The sequence below is a fragment of the Tamandua tetradactyla genome, chromosome 1 (genome assembly GCF_023851605.1).
Source record: "Tamandua tetradactyla isolate mTamTet1 chromosome 1, mTamTet1.pri, whole genome shotgun sequence".
NCBI lineage: Eukaryota > Metazoa > Chordata > Mammalia > Pilosa > Myrmecophagidae > Tamandua > Tamandua tetradactyla.
Genome location: NC_135327.1, coordinates 14,858,785 through 14,881,922, shown reverse-complemented (window position 1 = coordinate 14,881,922; position 23,138 = coordinate 14,858,785). Strand labels below are relative to the sequence as shown.

Sequence of the window (23,138 nt, the reverse complement as noted above, 5' to 3'; positions counted from 1 at the left end):
AGCTTCTGGTTCAGCCAAGGTCTGCGGCCCTGGGTGTCTGAGGCCTGGGCCAGCACAGGGGCTGGGCTCCCCATGCCTCCTGGGATCCCCACCTTTACCCCCCTGCCCGCCCCCACCTCCCCACCCCCAGCCTCTCCCAGAGCTGACAGGGGCACAGGGAGAAAGAAGGTGAGGTCCCACTCTGGGCATGGCTTGGGGTGGGGCAGCTGGTTCAGTTCCTGGTGGAAGCCTGAGCTGAGGTGCTGGCCCCGGGCAGAGGCTGGGAAATTCCTGGCATTGTTCCAGCAGACCTGCGGAATCCAGGCCTGAGATTCCTGTTCCAACAAGCATGGGTTCCTGCTTAGCATCAAGCCCAGGCCTGAGAGCAGCACTAGGACATAAGGACGCCCCAGACCTGACCTTTGCCCCTGAGGCTCTGGGCCTGCTGGGGAGATTAAAGTTCACATGCCCTGTGGGAAAAGCAGACAGGACCGTGAAGGAGACGTGACCCAGGCCCCGGGCCCACAGCTCAGGGGAGGAGCCAAAGGCTGAACAGGGATTACCCAGGGAGTAGAGGCAAGGAGAGGGCATCCCAGCCAAGGGGACAGTGAGTGCAAAGGCCCAGAGGTGAGGAAGTGGCATGTGTGGGGAGTGACCAGCAGTTCAGCCCTGGGGGCAGGGGAAGCTGGCTGGGCCCTGTGGGGCCTCAAGTATGGGCTTTGGCCCAAGGCCTCAGGGGAGCCCCTGGAGGACCAGAGTTGGGCTTTGGAAAGAGGGACGAGGGGCTCTTAGTGGGTGCATTGGGCAGGGGAGCCAGAGGCCAGAAGACCTCAAGGAAGCCAGATGGTGTTTGCGTGAGCCCGGCCCCACCTGAGTGCTTGGGAAGGGGTGAGAGGACATAGCTTGGGCCGGGGAGGCAGCGGGTCTTGGGAATGGGGGTGGGAGCAGGTGGCTGGGGATTCCAGGTGTCTGGGGAGGAGAGAGCAGCTCTTCCTGAGCAGGGGACCCAGGAGAGGGCCAGGGAACAGAGCATGCGAGGACTCCAGGATGTCCAGGGGTGGAGGAGAGTGTCCTAGGGAAAGATCAGGAGGGTGGCTGGACAGATGGGTCCAGAGCTCCAGAGAGGGGTCGGGGCGGGGGGGGCGGGGGTCTGGAGTGAAAGTGGGCAGGTGGGGAGGGCGGTGTGGTACAGGGTGAGGAACTGGGACTGTACCTTGGGGACCCTGATGTTTAAAGGGGCAAGAGCTTGTGGAAGGAACTCAGGTGGGGACCCACCCTGCCAGAGCTCCCCAGCCAGCCACATGGTGACAATATAGGGGTCTGAGAGGCATTCAGGAGCAAGTAGATCCAGGGTGAGAGGCCACCGAGAGCCTCTGGGAGGAGGCGTCCCTTGAGGTACACGTGCAAGGACGGTTCTTGGACATATGCACAAGGGGACTCTGTGTGTGACCCCAGTTTGCCATGTCTGTCTCCAGCCCACTCGAGGATGCTCTACCGTCCTGTCACCCCAGTGTCCTGCCACCCCCCCCAGCCCCTTCCCACATAGCCAGCTGATCACCCAGTCCTGCCCAGCCCTGAGTCTCTTGTGTCCACCCCCATCTCAGCCCCACCGACCCTGCCAAGGTTTCCACCTCATCTTCTCTCTGCTGCCCTCTGCCCCAGCCTTGGCCTCCAGTCCAACCTTTACAAAGTAGCCAAAAAGCTCTTCTGTCTGCTCTGTGAAAGTATGTCAATAAAACTGTCTCTCCGACCCTCAGCTCTCCCCTCGCCCCTCCCCTCCGACCCTCCAGTTCTAACCCCACCTCTTCGCCGGCCTCTGCTGCAGCTCCAGGCCACCCTCCTGCTTCTCGGCAGCCTCCCTCCCGCCTCGGGCCTGTGGCTGCCACCTGGCCTGGCCTTCCAGGCCCCTGGCCTTTGCCAAAGCAGAACACTCTGCCTCAGGGTCTCCCACCTGCTCGGGGCAGCCCACACTTCAGATTTCTCCGGGGAAGCTGCCCCTCTTCCTCCTCCTTTCCCCTCCCTACCTGCCAAGGACGAGAGAGGCCGGGCCTCACCTGGGTTCCCAGGCCAGCACGGAGGCCATCTGTCCCTAAGCCCACCTTCTCGGGGCAGGGACTAGTCTAACTCCGGAGCCAGGCGCGACACGTGCTAAGGAGAGTCTCACCGCCACTCTCTCCTGGAGGACTCCACAAGACGCTGGCCAGCTTCTCCTGCATGCCTGGGCTTCATATTTTGAGGGGAAATAAGCCTATTTGGGGGGACACTGCATTCTAAAATGTTAGAGTGAGGAGATAACCATGGTGCCCCCTCGGGGTTCCAGCCGCAGTGGGGGTGGCGCTCCGGGTGGGGGCTGCCCCGTGTCCTTGGCAGAGCTGGGGGTGGGGGCCTGTGGCAGTCAGAGCCCCGGGGGCATTCTGCAGCCTGGGGGGGGGGCAGGAGTGGGGGGAATTGCTCCAGCTTCCCAGCTGGTGGATGTCTCTGGGAGGCATCTTGCAGCCAGTGTGTAAGGAGGGCGGGCCAGGGAAGGGGCTCTGGAAGGCCGAGCAGGAAGACTTCTGGGGGGGGCCTGGGGGGGCCGAGGAGGGCAAGTGGGGTTTGGATGAGTAAAGAGGAGAAGGCGCCTCCGCACGGGGAGATGTTTGGAGGCAGGAAGGGGCTGATAAGGAGCCCTGAAGGAATCAAGCCCTGTTACCTATAGCAACGGCTTTCCAAACACTCTCTAAATTGGCTTTGCAATGACCCTGTGTCCCCCTGCTCCCTGATTCCGGCTTCCTGGGATCACTTCCCAAATATGTGCTTGTGTCAGGCTCTGCTTCGGGAGAACCCACACTGCGATAAAATCTCATGGAAGCCACTAGACTGTGGGCTCCTTGGCCCCAAACCCAGAGGCATCCCCCCACTTTCCCCACGCTGTCCTCCGCAGTTCTGCCTGGGAAGTCTGTGATGAGAGGTGGATGAGGTCGAGGGGAGGGACCAGCAGGGTCCCAGAACTTCAGGAGGGAGCTGGGCACCTCCCCCCCAAGAATCTTCCTGGTCTGATCAGGCCAAGAGCAAAAGGAGCCACGGAACTGCGTCTTGAGGGGCAGGGAAAGGCCAAGGCCCCTGGGGACCTCATCCGTCCGGGGCACCCCTGGGCTGTGGTGCTCTGTTACCCTGCACTTAGCTGTCCAGGCCAGCTGGGAAGCAGAGACCTACTGTGGCCAGAGGCAGCTGAGATGACACTTTAAAATAGCTTGTATATTTTCTTCTGATGCCTGAGCAACATAAGCTCACTGTGGAAAACTTAAAAATGAAAGACAGGCACAAAGGAAAAAAATATTAAGCTCATCTGTGATTGATCCCCCACCCCCGGCCAACTGCTAGGAACATAGCAGTGTTTAGTCCTTCTATTTTTCTTATGCCCACTTTTCTTTCTTTCTTCTCTTTTTTTTTTTTTTTTTGTATGCTGTATGGCGGGGGTCACATTTCATCCTTTCTCCATGTGAGAATCCCGTTATTGCAGCACCATTTGTTGAATTTTTGTAAGCTTGTTTTGTTGGTTGGTTGGTTTTGGGGAAGTGCATGGGCCGGAAATCGAACCTGGGTCTCCCATATTCTATCTTTCTTTTTTCAACAAAAACTAGGCTTACATAGATCTGCATTGTTCATTTTAAAGCCGTCATTACTGTCCTCTGTAATAATGGACTCTGGGGTTGGCTGCACCAGATTTATTAGTAGTAGTAGTAATAATAGTATTCATTTACCGACCATCTGGTACATGTCGTGCTAATCATTGTAACAGCTGTATGAGGCCCACACGTTTATCCCCAGTTTACACAGGAGGAGGTGAGGGTTAGAGACGTGAAGTGGCTTGTCTGAGGCCACACAGCTACCGAGGCAGGGTTCCATAGCTGCTGTTAACTATGATGTTTGGCCACCTGGTGGTCTCCTCTTCCTGGGCTCCCCTCTTTGTCCCCCCTCGAAATTCTGATGCGTCTGAGCCCCACTTGTACATTTTACTCGTTCTACTTGTAGGAAAACTTTATTTCGGAGGAGCTGTTTTGGGGTGAGCAGGGCCCTCCCCCCACCCCCACCCCCGTTCCTCCCGCCCATTCCCTCAAGGCTCCTGGACTCATCTTCCAATCTCTTCCCTCGGCCTCTGGGGAAACAAGGTTGGCCAGAGAGGGAAAGGGACTTGCCCAGGGCCACGCTGCACAGAGGCCCCATGGACCTGGAGTCCTGGTTTCCCCCACACCTGCATGTGTGCAGGGGTGAAGCATGCAGGACCCCTCGGGCAGGGGCCAGGCCTGGGTGGGCCACTTCACTGCTGCCTTTTCCCCCACCTGGGCCCAGTTCCCGGAGTGCGGGAGGCGCTCAGGGACGGCCCATGGAGCCCGTGCAGGGAGGCCAGGCCCAGGTAGGGTCTCTATGGAGAGCACGGGGCAGCAAGCCTTCTGGGAAGGGCTTGGGGAGAAGCGAGGAGGGGCGGGGGTGGGGGGGCATTGTTGAATGAGTAAAGAGGAGAAGGCGATCCTGCACAGGCAGGAGTTTGGAGGCAGGAAGGGGAAGGGGGATGCTGGGGGCGGGAATGGGCCAGTGAGGCCGAGGATAAAGGGTGCAAGTTTGTGAGGGGTCAGAGCAGACCCCAGGAGGCCCCAGCGCCCAGCTGTTGGGGCGCCCCCCACCCCCACCACAGCGCCCTGTCCGGGTAATTCCTGAGCAGGAACAGAAGGAGGAAGTTATACAAAGTGACACTCAGCTGGCGAGTGGGAGGCAGGGCTCCTTTCGTTTCCAGACTTTGGAGTTTGTTCGGCCCCAGCGCCCGACCCCGCCCTGCCTGCCCCCTGCTGCCTCCACCCCCCCCCCCACCCCCCCCACTCCCAGCTCGGGCACTAGGGAAGTTCAGAGCCCAGGAAGCCGGGAAGAAGGCATGCAGGGCATGCAGGCCAGGGAAGGGGGAAGGCCCACCACGTGGGAATCCCAAGGGCCAGCGGCATGCGTGTTTTCTCCCCTGTAGGACCAGACCGGGAGCTCTGGAGGCCAGGGCTGCAGCTTCCCCGCCGGCAGACTCCTTGCTATCCTTCAAGACCCGGCCTAAAAGGCCCTCATCTGTGAAGATCCCCTTTGATCGCTCACCAAGGAAAACTGACAGATGGCTCCCCCTCTGAGCTCCCCCAGCACTCGGCCCCATCCCGCCTCACCGCACTGTAAAAAAAAAATCACCCTTTTTGAGGGCTCACAAGGTACAGGGTGCTGCCCTGGATGCCCCAGGGTGCTGACAGTCCACTCGATCCCCTCTGAGTCACCAAGAATTGGTGCCAACAGTAGCTCCATTTTACCGAGCAGCACATTGAGTCCCGGGCAGGGGGCACAGGGCGGCAGAGGCTGGGCCGGGCCTGGGTTCCCGAGCACGGGGCGCTCTGGCCTCCTGCTCACGGGGCTTCAGGGTCTCTTTTACTGTGTCACTTCTGGCCAGAGGCAGGTCTTGTGTCCCTTGGGACCTGGCCCAGAGTTGGTGCTGACCCTCTGGGCACATTATTTTTTTTTATTGACAAACAAAAACCACATACAAACATGAACATTCTTAACATACAAACATTCCATGCATGGTGTACAATCAGTGGCTCACAATATCATCACATAGTTGTATATTCATCACCATGATCATTTTTTAGAACATGTGCATCACTCCAGAAAAAGAGATAAAAAGAGAAAAGAAAAAACTCATACATACCATGCCCTTTACCCCTCCCTCTCATTGACCACTAGTGTCTCCATCTACCCAATATATTTTAACCTTTGTTCCCCTTATTTTTTTCTGTACCCCTTACCACTCCCTTTCATTGATCACTAGTATTTCCTAATCTACTCAATTTATTTTAACATTTGTTCCCCGTATTATTTATTTTTAATTCATATTTTTCACTCGTCTGTCCATACCGTAGATAAAAGGACCATCAGACACAAGGTTTTCACAATCACACAGTCACATTTCTGGGCACATTTTTAAATTCCCCTACCTGCTTCCCTGTGACCAGGGCCCAGCCCAGGGGCCTTGTATACAGGTGGCACTTAATAACTTCTCGTGACGTTGAAAAACCTTGAAGTTAGTCCAGTCTCCATCAAAAACTTGAAGCCTGACTTTGGACAGGTCACCTCTCAAAGGTCCCTGGTTCTCAGTTTCCCCAGCTTCAGAAGGAACTGCTCAGAGGCTGACTCTTATTCCCTGGAGCCCATCATCGATTCAGATATCCTCATGCTGACCCAATGCCCCTCCGCGGACCCACGACCCCACGACCCTGTCCAGTGCCCCACGTTCCTTCTAGTCTTCACGTCTCCTTAGGCCCCTCTTGGCTGTGGCAGTTTCTTGGGCTCTCCTTGTTTTCAATGGCAGGGATGGTTTTGAAGAGGGCTGGTTGGGGATTTTGTAGGATGCATCTCATCTCCATCTGTCGGGTGCTTGGCTCCTGATGAGATTGGGGCTCAGGGGAGGGAGGCCGGAGGGAAAGTGCCCGTCTTGTCACATCGCAGCAAGAGGCACCTGCCAGCCACAGGCCTTATGACGGCTGGTGTGGAAGGTGGAGACGCCGTACAGCTCAGGCCAGGCCCGGGCCCTGCAGCTCTCCCTGCTCCCTCCTGGATATGCCTCCTGAGGTGGGGGTAACCCAGGAGGGCTTGCATTCTGCCTGGGTTTGCACTCAAGGCTCTGCCCTACCTCACTGGCGCCTCTAGGAGCCTCGGTGTCCTCTTCTGTGCAATGGGGAGAACAATGGCTCCGAGCTCCTGGAGCTGTGTCTAGACCAGTGCCCCTCACCGGGGCCCCAGTCCTGGGTGAGCTCTATCGCTGTGATTAGTTTTACAATAATTCTTTCAAGCTCTCTGATCGCAGACAATCTCGGCTCTGCCCGAGGTTTCTAACCCCCTCCAGTCTGGAATCAGATCTTTGGCTTCAGATTTCCTCCCGCCCTTTGCCCTCAAGGGCAGATCAAAGTCCCCGAATCCTTTCATCTTTTCTCACAAAACTTCTGGGATGTGGCTGAAGGAGGCCTGGGTGTGGGGGAAGGGGGCCTGGCTTTGCCTGTCAGTGACTCTGTGTGATTTCGGGAGACCATCTGTCCCTCTCTGGGCCTCTACCACAGCCTTAGGGGGTTGGGGTGAAGAGTCACTGAGTTTTTTGGCAGTTGACCTTTGCACCAGCCTAGGGATCTGCTGTCTTTTCTGCCTGTGACATCCCTGTTTCGTCTCCAGACTTTGGCACTTGCTCCTCAGGCTTCCTGGCTGGGCAGTAGCCAAAAGCCCCAGGCGAAGCAGCGGCAATCTGCAATCAGTGCTATCACGGGGATGTCCTCAGTCGGGCCCCACTTGCTGAGATGCACGTCTCCATCCCTCCCCGCTGGACACTGGAGGATGCGCTCACCTGCTCCTGGCTCCTTCTGACTCTCATGGGGCTGGTGATGCGTCCCCCCTGGCCTCACGCCCTGGGATACAGGCAGGTGCCCGTGTGCACACGCCCATGTAAGTCAAGAGCTCTGCCTCAGTCGGGTCCGCTGTGGCCTCCATCCGCACTGGGGCCTCATGTCTACCCTCCTTCTGCCCCTCAATCCATCCTCCACTCGGTGGCAGCCCCTGAAGGACACATCTCTCTGCACTCTCCTCAGGGCTCACCCCAACCCCCCTTCCCCTGGTTCCCAGCACATCCACTGTGTTGGGCTCCATCAGCCCCGCTCTGCTCGTAGTTCCAAACACTGCAGTGTTTCATACTGTTCCTTCTGCCTGGAACACCCTTCCAGTCCCATTTTCACCTGGCAGCCATTTCCTCGGGCTTCTCTTGCTGGATAACCCTCTCCTTTCACCAGCTGGGTTAGGGGCTCCTCTAGCCCCATGCTGGTCACACTTCCCAGCTTCTCCAGGCTGTGAGCTCCTCCAAACCTAGCCCAGACCCTGGTGTATAGTAGGTGCTCAATAAATACTGATTGAACGGAGGAAGGAGGAGTAAGGCTTAGCCAGGGTTTTGGGGGAGGGAACATTCCAGGTAGAGAGACCAGCAGGTGCCAAGGCCTCAGGGCACGATGGGGGAACAGCAAGGAGGCAGGCTTGGCGGAGCAAGGGAAGGAGTCCAGGGGCTGCATGTGAGGCCGGATGTGGCTGATGCACTGATGAATCAGACGTCTCTCTGTGAACCATGAAGTCCAGTGCCGTGGGAGGTGCCTAGCCCTTCCCCAGCCTCAGGCTGGAGCCTGCCCACCCCTCCACCCTATCCCCCAGCCCTGGGCTGGTGGCTACAGACAGACAACTCACAGCATACCATCTGGGGAATGACAGGGCTGGTCTGGAATTTCCCACTGAGTGCCTGTGATGGATCCAACCTCCTAGTAGATGTTCCAAGGGGCTGGGCGTGGCACGTAGATTGCCATTGGGCCCTGGGTGACATGTGGGCGGGACCCCTGACCTCATGTCACGGAAGGCTCTGGCCCATGGATCTGCCACCAGCCACATGGACCAGACCACACTGTCCATCCTACCCTCCCTTGGCTGTGGCTTGGATCAGGCTGCAGTGGGCGAAAGGGAAGAAGACAAAAAGTCCAGAGTCCACGGACTGCACACCACCAGCTCTCATCACCTCAACATCATCTGTCATCTGCTGGGTGCTCTGTGTTGGGAGATTGGCCCTGCTGGTGCCCCAGGCTTGGCCCCGGGCTGGGTATATAGTTGGTGGTCAGTAAATGTTTGCTGTCTATTGAGGATGATGGATAATTTGCTGGTGTTAAGCTATGAGTTGCTATTTTACTAACCAATAGACTATTTTAAGCAAAACAATGCTCAAAGAGACCCTTACATATGTCCAGGCCACACCAGCAACTCTCCCCTCAGCATACTCCTCAAGCTGGGAAGTTGGATTTTGCCCCCATTTTACTGGTGAGTAAACTGAGATCCAGAGAGGGCTGGGTCACATAGTCAGTGAATGAAAGGTCCGGAACTTTAACTCCCATCTGTGGATCCCAAGTCAGCATGTCCTCAAACAGCTGGGCCACGGTCCCTGCTGTCCGGGTGGCATCCCTGAGTGGACGTGGGGGTACACCTCCACCCCTCCAGCAGGAATGTGCAGGCAGCTCGTTCTGGAGACGGTGGCACTGACATAGGGCCTTGAAGGGTTGGGAAGCTGGAAATATGGGGCAAACATTTCTGACGGGGTCACAGTCTGAGCAAAAGGCCCAGAGAAACGGTTGAAACTAATGAGGGATCTAAACACTCTCAGCACTTCAGATACCCAATAATGAAACCATCGTACTGGCCACATCCTCCAAGGGCGCCTCTTGAGACCCTCAGCTGCTGAGCCGGGCTCTTGAAACCAGCGATGACTCCAGGTGGCAGCTGCGTCTATGCCTGCAGCACCAAGGCTTGTCCAAGTCAGCTGCCCCCTCTCACCCACGAGAGAGTGCAGGGCTATGAATAACGGTGACAGCCCCCACACACTGAGCACGCCTCACCTGGTTTCATCCTCATGCAAGCCCTCTGGGGGAAGCACTATCGTTTTGCAGATTGGCACAGTGCGTCTCAGAGAAATGGTATGCCCAAGGTCATGTAGGCGAGACGATGCAGTTAGGACCTGAACTCAGCTCCATAGGTGCAAAGCCTGTGCTTTTAAGCCCTCTGTCAGCATAGCCCCAGAAGAAGCCCAGAACTTTCTGTTAAACTCCTGGGGATGGATCCAGTGACACATTGGTAAGTATTTAACAACCTGCTCTCTCGGGTAAGAAACCTTGATTTGTAGCATTTGCCAATTTTCAGGGCGTAACTATTCCCACCATAGCTAATATCAAGCTACCGGCGTGACATCATTAAACATGGAGCTGGGAAGAGACGTACACCATTGGCTCTTGCCAGAGATGGACACAATTGGTAAGAACCAGCCTCTGCACACCACTGGATGAATATCCTACCTCTAGTCCAGTGTGGCAAAAGTAAAGCCTTTCAGCAATGTCTGAGGAGTGAATCAGGCCTGAGAAACCTGCTCCTCCAGCCAGGGGCCCACCAGGAGTTCGGGGAAGCTGCAATTAATCTTTAAAAGCGCAGCCATTTTTGCAGCCCAGGCTGGCTTCTGGCACTAACTCTGCTGCTGATTTGTGCTGGGACCTCGGCCACCCCCTACCCCTCTGGCCTCAGTTCACCAACCACAACAGCGACCATATTTTGAGCACTGCTGTGGCCACCTCACACTTAGTTCCGGGAGCCCTCGGTGGCCATGCTCAGTCCTGCCTTACAAGGAAGGGGACTGGGCTGGAGAAGGTAATGGGCTTGTACAAGGGCCCACTGCAGGTGGCAACCAGCTTAGATTTGCGCCCAGATCAGTCTGGCTTAAGGACTTGCTCATTCTTGGTCTCCTGGAAGCTATTTTATACCCTCAGGGCTTTGCGTCCCACATTCTAGGGCTCTCCCCAGCTCCTCTCAGCAGGGACCTCTTTCCGGGGGGAGAAGCCCATATCTGGTGACACTTTGATCTGGATGGGCCTTAGTTTCCCGTCTGTGAAATGGGAGAACTTTCAGAAGAGGAAAACAGTGGCAGGTATTTAAAACTGGATCCACTTGCCCCTGGTGCCATAATTCCAGGAGGTCAGGTGGGGAGCCAGTGGGAGTGATGGTGGGGGGTCTCCACTTGAAACAGGGCATGCTTGGAGCCTGGGCCAGGGGATGGGAGGGGTCAGGTGGGGTTGGAGAGTGGTTGGGGAGGCTTTGTGGCTTAAAGCAGAATTTCCTCAACGTCCCATTTCCTGCCCACTGCGTCCAGAGTTACTTAGCTTCTTTATTTACTTGGAAGTGTAACGGTCACGTAAATACCAGCTTCAGCCCCCTCCTAAGCGGTAGTATCATGAACTCCCTGGTCTGATGGGCTGCCATAGTTATAGTTTATTTTATACACATTAAAATGAATACAAATTTATTAAAAGTTTCTCCTCTCTGCACTGCCTCACCTGCCCAGGTCCCCACTTTCGGGAACAGTTCAAGGCAGGAGTCCAAGGCCTGGTTTCCTGTCTGGTGACCCCTTCTTGCCCTCAGTTTTGTCATCTGTAAAATGGGGATAATCATAGCACTGCCCCGCCCACCTTTTAGGAAAAGATCCTAGAGTCTCCTGGACCCTTGACATGGTGCCTGGCAAGAGATTGTGCTCCATTAGTGCCACTATTATTATCATTACCAATAATAACTGCGGGAGAGGAGGTCAGGAGGGTGGTAGGTAGGGTGGGTGGGTTGCGGGAATCAGGGAAGGCATTTTGCCCAGGGGGAGAATGGGGACCCTGTCACTGCACCGAGTGGGGGGCGTTCCTCTGTGCCCGAGGCCCCAGTCCACCCGGCTCCGCCACGACCCTGGCTTGGGCCGGCCATAGGTGTATCCCAGGTCACCGGCGGGAATCGGTCCCCGCGTGCTTCCTCCTTCCTCATCTCCCGGCGACCTGCCGGGCCCCTCCTCCGCGCTCGCGCTCCCTCCCCCTCTTCCCCTCCCCGGGCCACCGCCTCCTCGCCTCCTCCTCCTCCTCCCTTTCTCTTTCGGTCTGGCTCTCCCGGCCCGGAATCCATTCCGGCCTGGGAGCCGGAGCGGCCAGGCCGCTGTCTGTCCGACCCCGTGGCCGTGCGGCGGTCAGCCCTCCCGTGCGTCCGTCTGCCGGTGCGTGCGCCCGGCCGCCTGCCGGCCCAGGTGAGTGGCCCCCGCCTCTCCGCGGGCCCCCAACCCCGGCCGGCGTGGGGGAGCCGCCGCCCCGGGACCAGCCCGGCGTCGGTCGGCCGGGCCGCGGGGGGCCCCTGTCCCCCCTCCCGGGCCTCCCCGATCCCCCAGGCCGGGCCGCGGGGCCGGAGCGCACGGCGGGCGCGCGGGGACCTGCCGGCGCGGCCTTTTGTTAGGATGCCGCGGGGCGGGGGCGGGGCGGGGGCTGGGCGGGGGGCGCGGGGGTCCTGGGCGCGCAGGGACCCCCTTCCACGCACCCTCTCCCCGCGAGCCTTGCCCAGGGTCGGACGAGCGGGGCCCGAGCCTCCCGACCGGGTCTAGGCCAAATCTGAAATCTGAGCCTGTCGGCGCCGCCTCCGGCCCAGCTGCCCAGCCCGGAGCCCCCGGCCCAGGGTGGGGAGGTGAGGCCGCGGGAGGGGCTGCCGGGGACGGGGCACCGGGCCCTGGGCTCCGGGAGCCAGGACCTCCGGGTCCTCGTGGGGCCTGCGGTCAGGCCTGGGCCAGGCTAGGCTTGGTCCCGGCTGCCCCCAGCCCCCAGCCTCGCCCAGGGCAGGCCCAGCAGCCCACTGGCTGAGAAGTTGGCAGAAGTTTTGGGTGTCCTGCTGTCTGATGGGTCCATCTGCCTACCTGGACCAGGGATGAAGCTGAGCTGGGATGGGTCCTTGCCCAACTGTGTGTCTTCAGGCAAACTGCCTGCCCTCTCTGAGCCCGCATCCTCATCAGTGGCAGGTGGGCCTGGCTGCATTGCTGGGCTGGTGAGAGGATGGGAGATGTACAGAAGGGGCTCACCTCTGAGGTGTCAGTCCAACCTCTGGGACCTTCAGGCAGATCTGGGAGTGGGCAGAGCGTGTGTGGCCCTGGGCAAGGCTTCCTGGGCCTCAAGGGCTGACTGTGAATGGGGACAGTGGTCTCTGGGTCATCTGCCATGAAACCTGGTCCAGCCACGATGTCACGATGTCACTGGATGGGCCAGGCTGATCCTGGGGTGGGGGAGGGGCGGGGAGCACTGGCTGGGATACTTCTTGTCTCACTGGGTGACTTGGGCCACACACGCTTTGCCTCTCCAAGTCCCTGTATGCAAAACAGGGGTGCCAGGGGGTTCTATGAACTTCTGCACGTAGGTGCTCAATAAGTGAGCACTTTTCTCAATGAATGCTCTAAGAAAGGTGGGTGGGAGGGAGGTTGCTGACCCAATTGGGTCTCATATGCCCAGGAGAGTAGACTGGTCCTTGAAAATCTGCCTCATAACCTCTTGAGAAAGAAACACCCCAGCCTAGTCCTACCACCCAGCAGCTGTGTGACTTTAGGCGACTCAGTGCTCTCTCTGGCTCTGTTTTGCCAACTATAAAATGGGATGGCAGTTACGGCAGCCAGTGCCTTCTGTGAGATAGCAACTTTTATTTATCCTGTCTGCTGTTGGGGAAACTGAGGCTTAGAGGCGGAGAAGTGATTTGACCAAGGCCACACAACCGGGAACTGGGATTAGAACTCAGACCTTGAAGACCCCAGTCTGGCTGCCCTGGTACCCCTCCAGTGATGGGAGAGCAGGGGGTGCCTAGCACGGGGCCAGGCTCCTAGCAGTTTAGGGGAAGGCTTTGCCGAGGAGTGATTGAATGGAAGCCATGAGGCCCTTTTGGGCCTGCCAAGGTGATGTTGTCTTTCCACCCGCGGAAATGATTTATAGTGTGTCACTTCTATCAGCTGACTGACTGCCCAGGCCCTCCTGTGTGGCCCCTGGGCCTTTGCTCCTGAAGGCCTCCTGCCAGGGGTGCCTTCTCTGTAAGCTGCTTATCTGCCCATGCTCTTCAAGGCTTAGCTGACGGCCCACTCTGCTGGGAAGGACCCCCCACCCCCACCCCACCTCTCCCTGCCCCAGCCTCCTCCTGGAGCAGGAATGACCTCCGGTGCACTGCCTAGCTCCTGCTTTTGCTTGTTCCCTGATCGTGGCCTGGAGAGGAGGGCGTAAGGGGAGGTGTCTGGCTTCCCCAAGCTCCCCAGGGACCACGGAGGAGAGGGCTGCCGGGGCAAGCACCCCATCCTCCCGGTCCCTAGTTGACCCCACTTTCTCAAACCTTCCCAGATATAAGCACCCGTGACCCCATACTGAGCACCTACTATGAATTAGGAGCTTATGACTGAGGCTGAGCAGTGCTGTGATGGAGCTGGCAGTGGGAGCTGTGGGAGGCATCAGGAGGCTTCCAGGAGGTGGCGGGCCTGAGCTGAGCGGGCATCAGCAGTTCACCCAACAAAGCAGCAGAGACTGTTCTCTTTCTTCCTTTCTGCTCAGGCATCTCCCAGGTTTGGGGGAGAGATCAGCCTGGGTGGGTTCTTGCTGGGGGATTGTGAGCAAGTCCCTGGCGTCCCAGAAATTTGAGTCTGGAGGGGGAGCCAAATAGCAAACAAGTTGCCTAATAAATAAATAAATATACAAAACCACAGATTGTGATAAGGGCTGTGAGGGGAAGGCCTGGGGTGCAGAAGCATCTGGAAGGATACATGGAGAAGTTGGCCAGTTGTGGAGCTTGGGGAAGGGCGTGCCAGGCAGCAGGAACTGCATGTGCAAAGGCCCTGAGGTGGGGGAGTGTGGGCTGTTGAGGAGGAAAAATGGGAAAGCCTGTGATGCTGGAGCAGAGGGAATAAGGAGCAGATGAGAGGTAAAATAAGGGGGGTATGATCAGCAGGGCTGGATCACCAGGGCCTCGTGGGCCTTGTGGGCTTCGGGGAAGAGTTTGGTTTTCATGTTCCTGCAGGAGGCTAATTGGTGTCCCCTCTTTGCCCAGCCCCGTGCTAGGGGCCAGGCATACAGTGCTGCCCAAGGCACCCGGTGGAAACAGATCTGTGGGCTGGACTCCTTGACTGCCAAATATTCTGTGACCCTAGCTCAGGTCTTAAGAGGCGGAGGCATTTGAGGCTAGGCTTTGAAGTTTGAGTAGGAGTTCACTAGCAGAAAGGCAGGAGAGGATGTGAGCCAGGGGTCAGGGAAGTGCAATGATGGTGGCTGGAAGCTGAGAGTGAGGCAGGGAGCAGGGAGGGCTCAGCTGGAGAGATGGAGGCTCAAGGTGTGCTGAGGGCCTGGGAGTCAGACAGGCCTGGGTTCAGGTTCTGACTGTCCCCTCGCAGTGTTTCTTTGGGTCATTTGCTTCATCTTTCTGAGCGTCACTTTCCTTGTCCTGAATATGGGAACAATAAATTATCTCCCTATCAGGTTAGGGTTAAAGGAGGGATGTAAGTCTGGTGCCTCGCACCAGTAGGTGTCCAGGAATGAGGCCTGCCTTGTGCTGTGTTACATTGGGCAGGTTGTTTGGTGTCTCTGGGTCTAGCATCCCAGCTGTGCAGTGAAGACCTTGAGAGAATGATCTTGCTGGGCTGACCTAGGAGAGGATGCTGGCGGTCAAGGCTGCTGATGCACTAGCTGAAGTTGGCTCATGCCGTGCCTTCTGTGTATGTGAGAAGGCTGAACTGGACAGAGTGCCATGATATTGGTCCCATATTCCAGATGGAACCACTGAGGCCCAAAGAGGAGAAGCCACTTTCCTGGGGTCTCCCAGTTACCAAGTGTCAGGGCTAGGCCTCGGCTGTAGGACTCGACTTCTAGTCTAGTGCTGGGAACTGCCAGCAGACACCAAGGCCTCTGCTGGCCCTAGAGCCTTTTCAGAGGGCCCCCAGCACCCTGCTCTCAGCCCTTTGAGCAGAGCCTCATTTCCTGCTTCTGTCGTGTGGTCCCTGCACCTCTATCTCCCTTCGGGTTCCCACAGCCCTTTACTTCCTTCCCTTCCACTGCTCCCACCACCTTATCTCCATGGGAAACCACTCTGGTTTCCAGTTGAGCCCCTGGGGGGGAACACTTCCTCTGGGGAGCCTCAGTTTCCTCATCCATGAAGTGGGATAATAAGAGTCATGGCTCCCAGGATGTCCAAGAGGACAAAAATAAAGTGTTTGGCACACATTAGGTGCTCAATAAATGGGGGTGGGGGAGAACCATTTGCCAGCTCAAGTCCTGCCCCCCAACAGCTGATGCCTCACTTCACATCTCAGTTCTGAAGCTGTAGAGTAGCCATGGGACTTGCACTTGGTAGAGCCAAGGGAAGGAAAGCCCCTTAGACACTGATGGCACCTTAGGCCCTTGCCTGGTGGCTGAGTTCAAGTCTTTATTCTTGGGGAGGTGACCCAGGAGATGCCACACTTATGTTATCCAAAGGCAGTTCACTTGGCCTCTCTGAACCTCATACCTCCCTCAAGAGGATAAAATCCACAACTTGAAGCTATTGGTTGCTTAGTAAATGTTACATCCTCCTTTCTCCCTTTCTCTCCTTTCTCCCTTTTTCTCTGCCTGCTTTGTTCCAATTTGGAGCCTTGACTTTTACTTCGATGTCATTGTCCTCACATGGTGACCTCCCAAGCAAGAGGTCCCAAGTCCTCCAATTCCGTAGACCTGAGGTGTTCTGCTGGAATGCATTCTGAGGCCCGGCCTAGGCGTCATGGGAAAGAGTGCTGTGGTCAATTAGTAATGTCTGCCTGGGGCAGAGGATAAGGGAGCATGTACCAGTGCCACGTGCTTGTCATTCCCGATGGTTTTGGCTCCCTCTTTTCACAGATGGGGGAATTGAGGCCAGAAGGGCTCAGGGTCAGACAGAAAATCATCCAAGCTAGGAGAAGAATACAGATCTCTTGCCTTTGATCTGTGCCTCTGCCCACACAGCCAGCCTGCCCCTTCCCATGGCACAGCCTGGGAGAGGTGAATGGAGAGGATCCCAGAGCTGGAGGTCAGAGCCCCCATTTCTCTACCCCTTGCCATGGGACCTTGAGCAAGTGACTTCCTCCCAACCTGCACCCTGGTTTCCTTTCCTGAAACAACCCAGAGAAGTTCCGGAATAAAATGAGAAGCCAAAGAGGGAAGAGAAGCCAGATGACCTTGGCCAAGCCCCTTCCTGCTCTGGGCTCAGTTTCCCCAGCTGTACAATGAAGGAAGGGTCTTCCTTCATTGAGGTTTCCCAGCCAGAATGTTCTCCAGGGGAACATACACCCGGTCCTCTTTAGTGCCCGTGTGGGGAGGGGATGCCGGAGGGGCTGTGCTGTTGTGGAGAGACTGTGGGAATGGGTCCTTTAAAAATGTATATTTTTAATTGTGGTAAAATATATAGTACATAGAGGGAATAGGTCCTTTTGAGTCCTTGCATCTGCTGGGCTGTGAGGCCAGCACAAGCAGCATTGACGCTGGGAGACGGGAGAAGGGGCTGGGGTGGTATTGGGAGGCATGGCCACCCAGCCCAGGATCTGATGATCTTTTCTCGGCCTGCTTTGTCCAAATTTGGAGCCTGTGACTTTGACTTTGTCTGATGTCAGTGTCCTTACATTGTGACCTCCTGCACAGGGCCATTCCTCTCTTTCTCCCATTCTTTCCCCCCATTATACAGAAGAAGAAACTGAGGTGCAGAGAGGCCAAGGGCTGGGGCCAGAGTTATCTAGCAGAGGGAGGTGTGAGCTGAGGCCTCTGCCTGCTGGTTGGTTAATGGGCGTCTGTATTCCCACTGAATGTGCACCTGCCTTGGCTGAAATCTTTCCGCAGGTACAGGGTGGGTGTGTTGCTGGGGGCAGATGACCCTGGCTCTGGCTGGTGGATCTCTGCTCAGATTCAGGATGCTGGCACCTGACAGTGAACTTCCAGCTCCTGGGGTTGCCATATCATGTGTGCTTGATGGATGCTTGTGGCGTAAAGGGATGAGGGTAGTGGAAGGAGCTAGACTTTTGAAGCCAATTGATTCTGGGTTCAGATCCTTGCTGTTACTTGTTTGCTGAGCGTGACTGGGAAAGTATCAGGCCTGATCCAAGCCTCAGTCTCCATATCTGGGAAGTGGGGGTGACAGCACCAGCACCAGCTTTAACAAGGCTGTGTGAAGATGAGATGAGCTAATGCATGCCAGGTGCTCGGTGCCAGACCCACAGCCCTCACACAGTAGGTGCTTGCCACCTATGAGTACCTCTGGCTATGAAGGTAATTCCTTCCTTTCCAGGTTGTGGAGGCAATCCCTGGAAGGTAATTCCAGGCCCCTGTAGACCAATTAATCCAGGGAATTCCTAGGACTGAGACTGGGTCTTGCATTTGTGATTGGCTTGTCTGATGGGACAGAGAGCATGGGAGGAGGTGGACCAGACAGGTTTGGCGAAAGGACCGAATGGCAGCCATCAGCTCCGTCCAGCCTCCTTGCCCGCCTGTAACCTACCAAGGCTTCCAGGGCCTTGATACCACAATCTGGCATTTGAGGTCCTCTCTCTGAATGGGCCCATCTCACCACAGTGGCTGCCACTTGGGCACTGGGCGCTTGGCATTTTGCCCGCTTGCCCGAGAGGCAGGAGCTGTGACTGCCCTTGTTTTGGGCGGAGGTGGCTGAGGCTCAGAGAGAGGCAGGGATGGGCCCTGGGCTCCACCGCCAGGGCCCCCAGGAGGGACGCTGGTTTTCCCCCTGCTCCACCTGCTCAGCTCCCCACTTCCCTTCCTCTAGCCTTTCTGAACCTTTGGGGACCCTCCTGCTTGCCCGGGGTTGTCTGGCCTCCATGCCTTTGCCTCTTGCCAGTCCCCCGGTGTAGCGTGTCCTCCTCAACACCCTCCTGGTGGCTAAGATGCTTCTGTCCCCCAGAAAATCTCTGGACTGCCCCCACCTGAGTCCATGCCTCCCTTCTCTGCACCTCCCCTGCCCCTTCTCTGCCTTCATGGCTCTGACACATTCTGTCTTATACACAGGGCACAAGCTGAGGGCTCTTTTTGCCCCTAGGAATGTGGTGATAAACATCCCTCTTAAGGGTACAGCGCTTTACAGTTTGCAAAGCACTTTCCACAATCACCTCTGAGCACCCCCGAAACGATTGGGGGGGGGGAGACAGCCCGATCCTCATTTGCAGATGAGGAAACTGAGGCCTCGAGTCGGGGTCATGCCGGGTGCTCTCTGCTTGGGCAGGTGGAAGTGGATACCTGCCCCTTCTGGTCCCTAGTCTCCCCAGGAAGGAACCCTTCTCCCGAGGCCCGCTGAAAGCCTAAGCTTACATCTAAAGGAGGATTTGGAGGCTCAGAGGGGTGAAGTGCCTTGCCTGAGGTCATGCAGCCAGGAAGGGGAGGGGCTGAGAGAGTTCCTTCTAGGAGCTGGGGGAAAGCAGGCCGAGCCCACCTCCGCTACCCTCCCCCCACCTCCCCTTGCCTCCAAGTGGAGAATCAGACGCACCCAGGGCTGGAGGAACATTGAGCCCAGGGAACCAGCCCTTGGCGTTCCTGCAAGCGTTGTCCTTCCTTCAGCACACAGCCCAGCCCTTGCTCAGGCACCTGCAAACGGCCATATCTCCTCTCGCAGCTTCCCACCAAGGAAACGGAGGCTCAGAGAGAAGCAAAGGGACTTGCCCAAGGATACTCCGCGTGGAGGTGAACCCTGCGTGCCCTTGAGCACCCAGGCCTGTCCCGCCTCACCTGGGCCTAGCCCTTCTCTGCCCCCCAGGCCCGCTCCCCCTGCCCCTCCCCACCCCTCCATGGGACCTCACAGGGAAGCTTTGGGTAGGGGGGGTTCTGCTGAAAGCCGCCCTGACCCCAACCCCCAGGGCTTCCCCCAACTCCCAGGTGCCGTGTGATCTTGGCGAGTCACCTCTTTCTGCTCAGTTTCCCCAGGTGAAAAGCGAGCCTAATGGCAGTAGCCACGACATAGGCTTGTTTGAAGGACCGAGGGAGGTGACGTGTGCAACGCTGCCAGGGCAGGGCTGGAGCACGGTGGGCTTGCGGTGAGCGCTGGCCGTTAGGGTGTCACAGTCTGCACATCGTGGGGAGGAAGCGGATGACAGCTGAGATCTGAGAAAGGAAATGGCTTCCGCCAGGCCACACTCGGCCTGCTCAGAAGGCTCCCAGGGCGCATCCCACTTTCCAGATGGGGAAACTGAGGTCTAGAACTTGGGAAGGGACCCATCCAAGGCCCAGGATCCTTGCCTTCATGCAGGATTGACTTCTTCTTGGCCATTTACTCGCTCTGGGGTTTGGGGCAAATTGTCCCTCCTCGCTGAGCCTCAGTTTCCTTGTCTGGAAAATGGGGTAATAAAAGTGTCTTCTTCAGTAGGGTTGCCGTGAGGATTGGGATGTGGTCATCTGCATCCAAGGCGTGGGTACTCATCAAACAACTTCCTGCCCCTTCCCTGGACTTCATCTTTCCATCTGTACAGTGGGTCAGTGCATATTATGGGGCTGTTAGTTCCATCACCTCTCTCCAGGGTGGCCCCTCAGTCTCCCAGCAGCCAGCCTAGGTGGGGGCAGGGGACAGGTAGGGGCTCCTGTCCTGCCTGGACAGGTGGGGCTGGGTCCTGTGGACTTTGTCCCTGAGCTGTTCCATGTCCCCAAGGCTGGGCGTGCTTAGGACTGAGGCAGGGCCCCCAGGCCTTCCAGGTGCCCTGTGGCTGCCAGTACCTTGGCCCCCCCACAGCCCCTGGCCCACCCGCCTCCTGCTGGGCACCCTGTGTGGATGGCTTCCCTCTTTGAAGTTGAAGCAGGTGTCCTTACCTCTTCGGGCTCTTGGGGAGACTTGACAAGCTCATTCCCCCAGAATGCCAGCCCGTGACAGGCCTAGAGAAAGTGCCCAGTCAGTGGTCCCGGTTTTAGGGGTGGACAGGACCCTCACTGGCGGGGGCGGGGCAGCATTCCAGGCCGAGGGCTTGGAGGTGGGGCAGTTTAGAGAGCACCTCAGCCCACGATCGGGGCTGACGCTGAGGAGCGGGGGCACGGAGTCAGCGGCGAGTGGGGCGAGGTGGCCCCCTGCCCTCTGAACCTTAGATGTCCCTTCAAAGCCCCGGGAGTGGCTGCCCGCCCTCCCCATCGCCTCCCTGCCAGGTGTTCCCGAAGGCTCCTGAGCCAGACCAACCACAGTGCTATTTGGGGACAACTTTGCCATTCCTGTTTCTCTCCTGTGCCCTAGTTTTAGAAACAACGTGGGTTCGGTTACCAGTTGGCCATTTGCAGAAAGCCACCCCCTGCCTCCGCCCCGTCCTTCAGATCTGTGCGCAGCACAGGCAAAATCGGACTCAGTACTGCCATCGGGCCGGCTCCTGGGCCTGCCCCTGGGGGTGGCAGCTCGGCTCCCGCTTATCCGTGGGGATGCCTGGAGCTTATGCTGGCTGCCGGGACCCCGAGGCTGTCCTCTGGGAGCAGCCTGCGCCCCGGGGGAGCCAGGCTCATGCCCTCACTGCCACCCTGCCACACGGGAGGGGCCAGCCCAGCAAAATGCCGGGAGGGCTTCCCAGAGGAGACAATAGCTGGCTTGGGCCCTTTTTTTTTTTTTTAATAACAACACTTAATAATTTTTCTTTATTTGTCATTGTGTGGCCTGGGTCTTAAAGGGTGAAAAGAGGAGGGAGAGGGCATGCGAGGTGGAAGGGACAGCACGTGCAAAGGACCGGCGGTGGGGAGAGGTGGTTGCAGGGTGGTTAGGGTGATCGTGGGCGGCCTGCTGAGGGGCGGGGCTGCACAAGGGGAAGACTGCATTGGATTCAGGTGCGCAGTTGTTTTGACCAAGTGAAGGTGGCCACAGAGATACGCTGGAGATGGGGTCAAGATAGGGATCGAGAACCCTACCTGGGCCAGAGGTGGGGGCTGGTCTGGGGCTCTGGAGATAGTGAGTCAGGAAAGACTTCCTGGAGGAAGAGGTACTGATGATTCCCCGGGAAGGTGGGGCTGGTTCCTTGGGGAGAGGCGTATCTCCAGCAGGGGCCTGAACGTGTGGCACGGGCACCTCTCTGCTGAAGCTTGGAGGAGCTGTGGAATTTTGATCTGGGAGTTTGGCTGAGCCAGTCAGTGAAGGGGAGTTCGCACGTCATCTGCAGGCAGAGAGGACGGGGAGGACGGGCAGCCGGGGCGGGGGGGACACTGTGGGTGGTGGTGCCTGGCGTAGGGTAGGTGCCTTCCACTTGGCAGCTCAGCTGCTGTGAGCTGATAGACCTGGGGAGAAGGTGGGTGCCAGGGCACGTGGCCAGGTCTGGGCTTGACAGGGAATGGCCTGGATGAAGGGGCCCCTGCCCGGCGGGACGTGGTGGGGATCCTGGGGACGTGGTGGGGACGTGCTGGGGCCTGGTTGGTATCTCTGAAGGTCCCTGGGGCATGACCTGGGCAGGGGCAAGGGCACGGGTCCAGGGCACAGCCTCCCGCCCCTGTTGGGCGACCTCCAGCTAGGGCAGGGGGCCAGGCTCGGGTACCACCCACGCCCCCCTCAGGCCCCTCCACTGGCTGAGACCTGGGGGCTGAGTGCAGAGCCGAGCTGTGGGCTCTGGGGCCAGATGGGCTTGGGTTTGAGCCCAGCTTTGTTACTTGCTGGCTGGGAGGCCTTGGCCGAGTGACTTTGCCCTTTTGAACCTTAGTCTCCCCTCTGCAAAAATGGGGGGCACCTCCCTGCCAGGGCTCCTGGGAGGATGGGATGAGATCTTTGGAGGGTTGTGCCCAGTACTGTGCCAGCACTGGGACCCAGCTTTGGAGCTGCTGTCCCAGCTGGCCAGGGGTGTTGGGCTGCTGGGGCGGCAGAGGGGGGCCGAGGGGAGCCGAGGGGGCTGAGGGGTGGCTTCCGGTCTGCCCCAGGCTCTCGGCACTGAGGACAAAGCCCCTTTGTGGTGGGACAGATGGAGCCTGGGAGCCCCTCCACTAGGGACCAGGGTGCCTGCCCCTCCTCCTTACTCAGTCCGTCCCCGGGGAAGGAGCTTCCTCAGACTGAGGCCAGAAGCCAAAGCCTATTGAGTCCAAGGGGCCAGGCAGGGCCAGAGGGGCGCCCCTGACCTCAGCTGACCCTTGCCTCCCCTGGGTCACCTTCTCAGGGTCCTGGCCTTCCCTGGCAACGCCCGGGCCCCCAGTTGTCGCCCTGCCACTCATCCATCCACTCATTCATGTATCCATTCCATGATGACCACACATCCACTGCATGCCAGGTCCCCTGTCCCAGCGGGGGCAGTGCCTTTGGCCGTGCTGGCACCTCGACTATAACTGCTCTCTGACACCCACCCCAGAGCGTCTGGCTGTGACTTGATGGATGTGGCCCCATCCTCCTGAGACCTGTACTCACAGTGTCGCCGGCTCTGAGGAGAAGCTGAGGGTCCTCTCTTGGGTGGGATAAGGCTGGTGGGTCAGGAGGGCCTCCTATGAGGAGGTGGCTTTTGAGCTGAGACTCTGAGAGAGAGCAGAGTTGACTGGTGCCTTGTCATTTAGATGGGGTTGTCAGAAGAGCCCTCACCGAACAGGGGACATTTGATGAAAGACCTGAAGGAGGTGAGGGCGAGGGGCGTGGATGTCTGGGGGAATAGCTGGAACAGCAAGTGCAAAGGCCCTGAGGCAGATGCCTGCTGGGCTCTAAGGAAAGGGGGGAAGAGGCCAGTGTTGGTGGAGCAGAGTGAGGGGGGCTGACAGATCGGACTGGAGACTCCCCCCCCCCCGAAGCCTTTGCCTTTTGTCCTAGGAGCACTG

The 23,138-nt window shown here is 58.0% G+C and overlaps 1 protein-coding gene across 1 annotated transcript in view; it reads left to right on the top strand.

The window, feature by feature from the left end:
- The first annotated feature begins 11,498 nt into the window (after positions 1-11,498).
- Positions 11,499-23,138, top strand: part of SRC (SRC proto-oncogene, non-receptor tyrosine kinase) — a 49,516-nt gene continuing 37,876 nt past the window's right edge. Inside the window, exon 1 of the mRNA XM_077169168.1 lies at positions 11,499-11,650. The gene's annotated coding sequence lies outside the window, so the exon portion shown is untranslated. The remainder of the gene's footprint in view (positions 11,651-23,138) is intronic.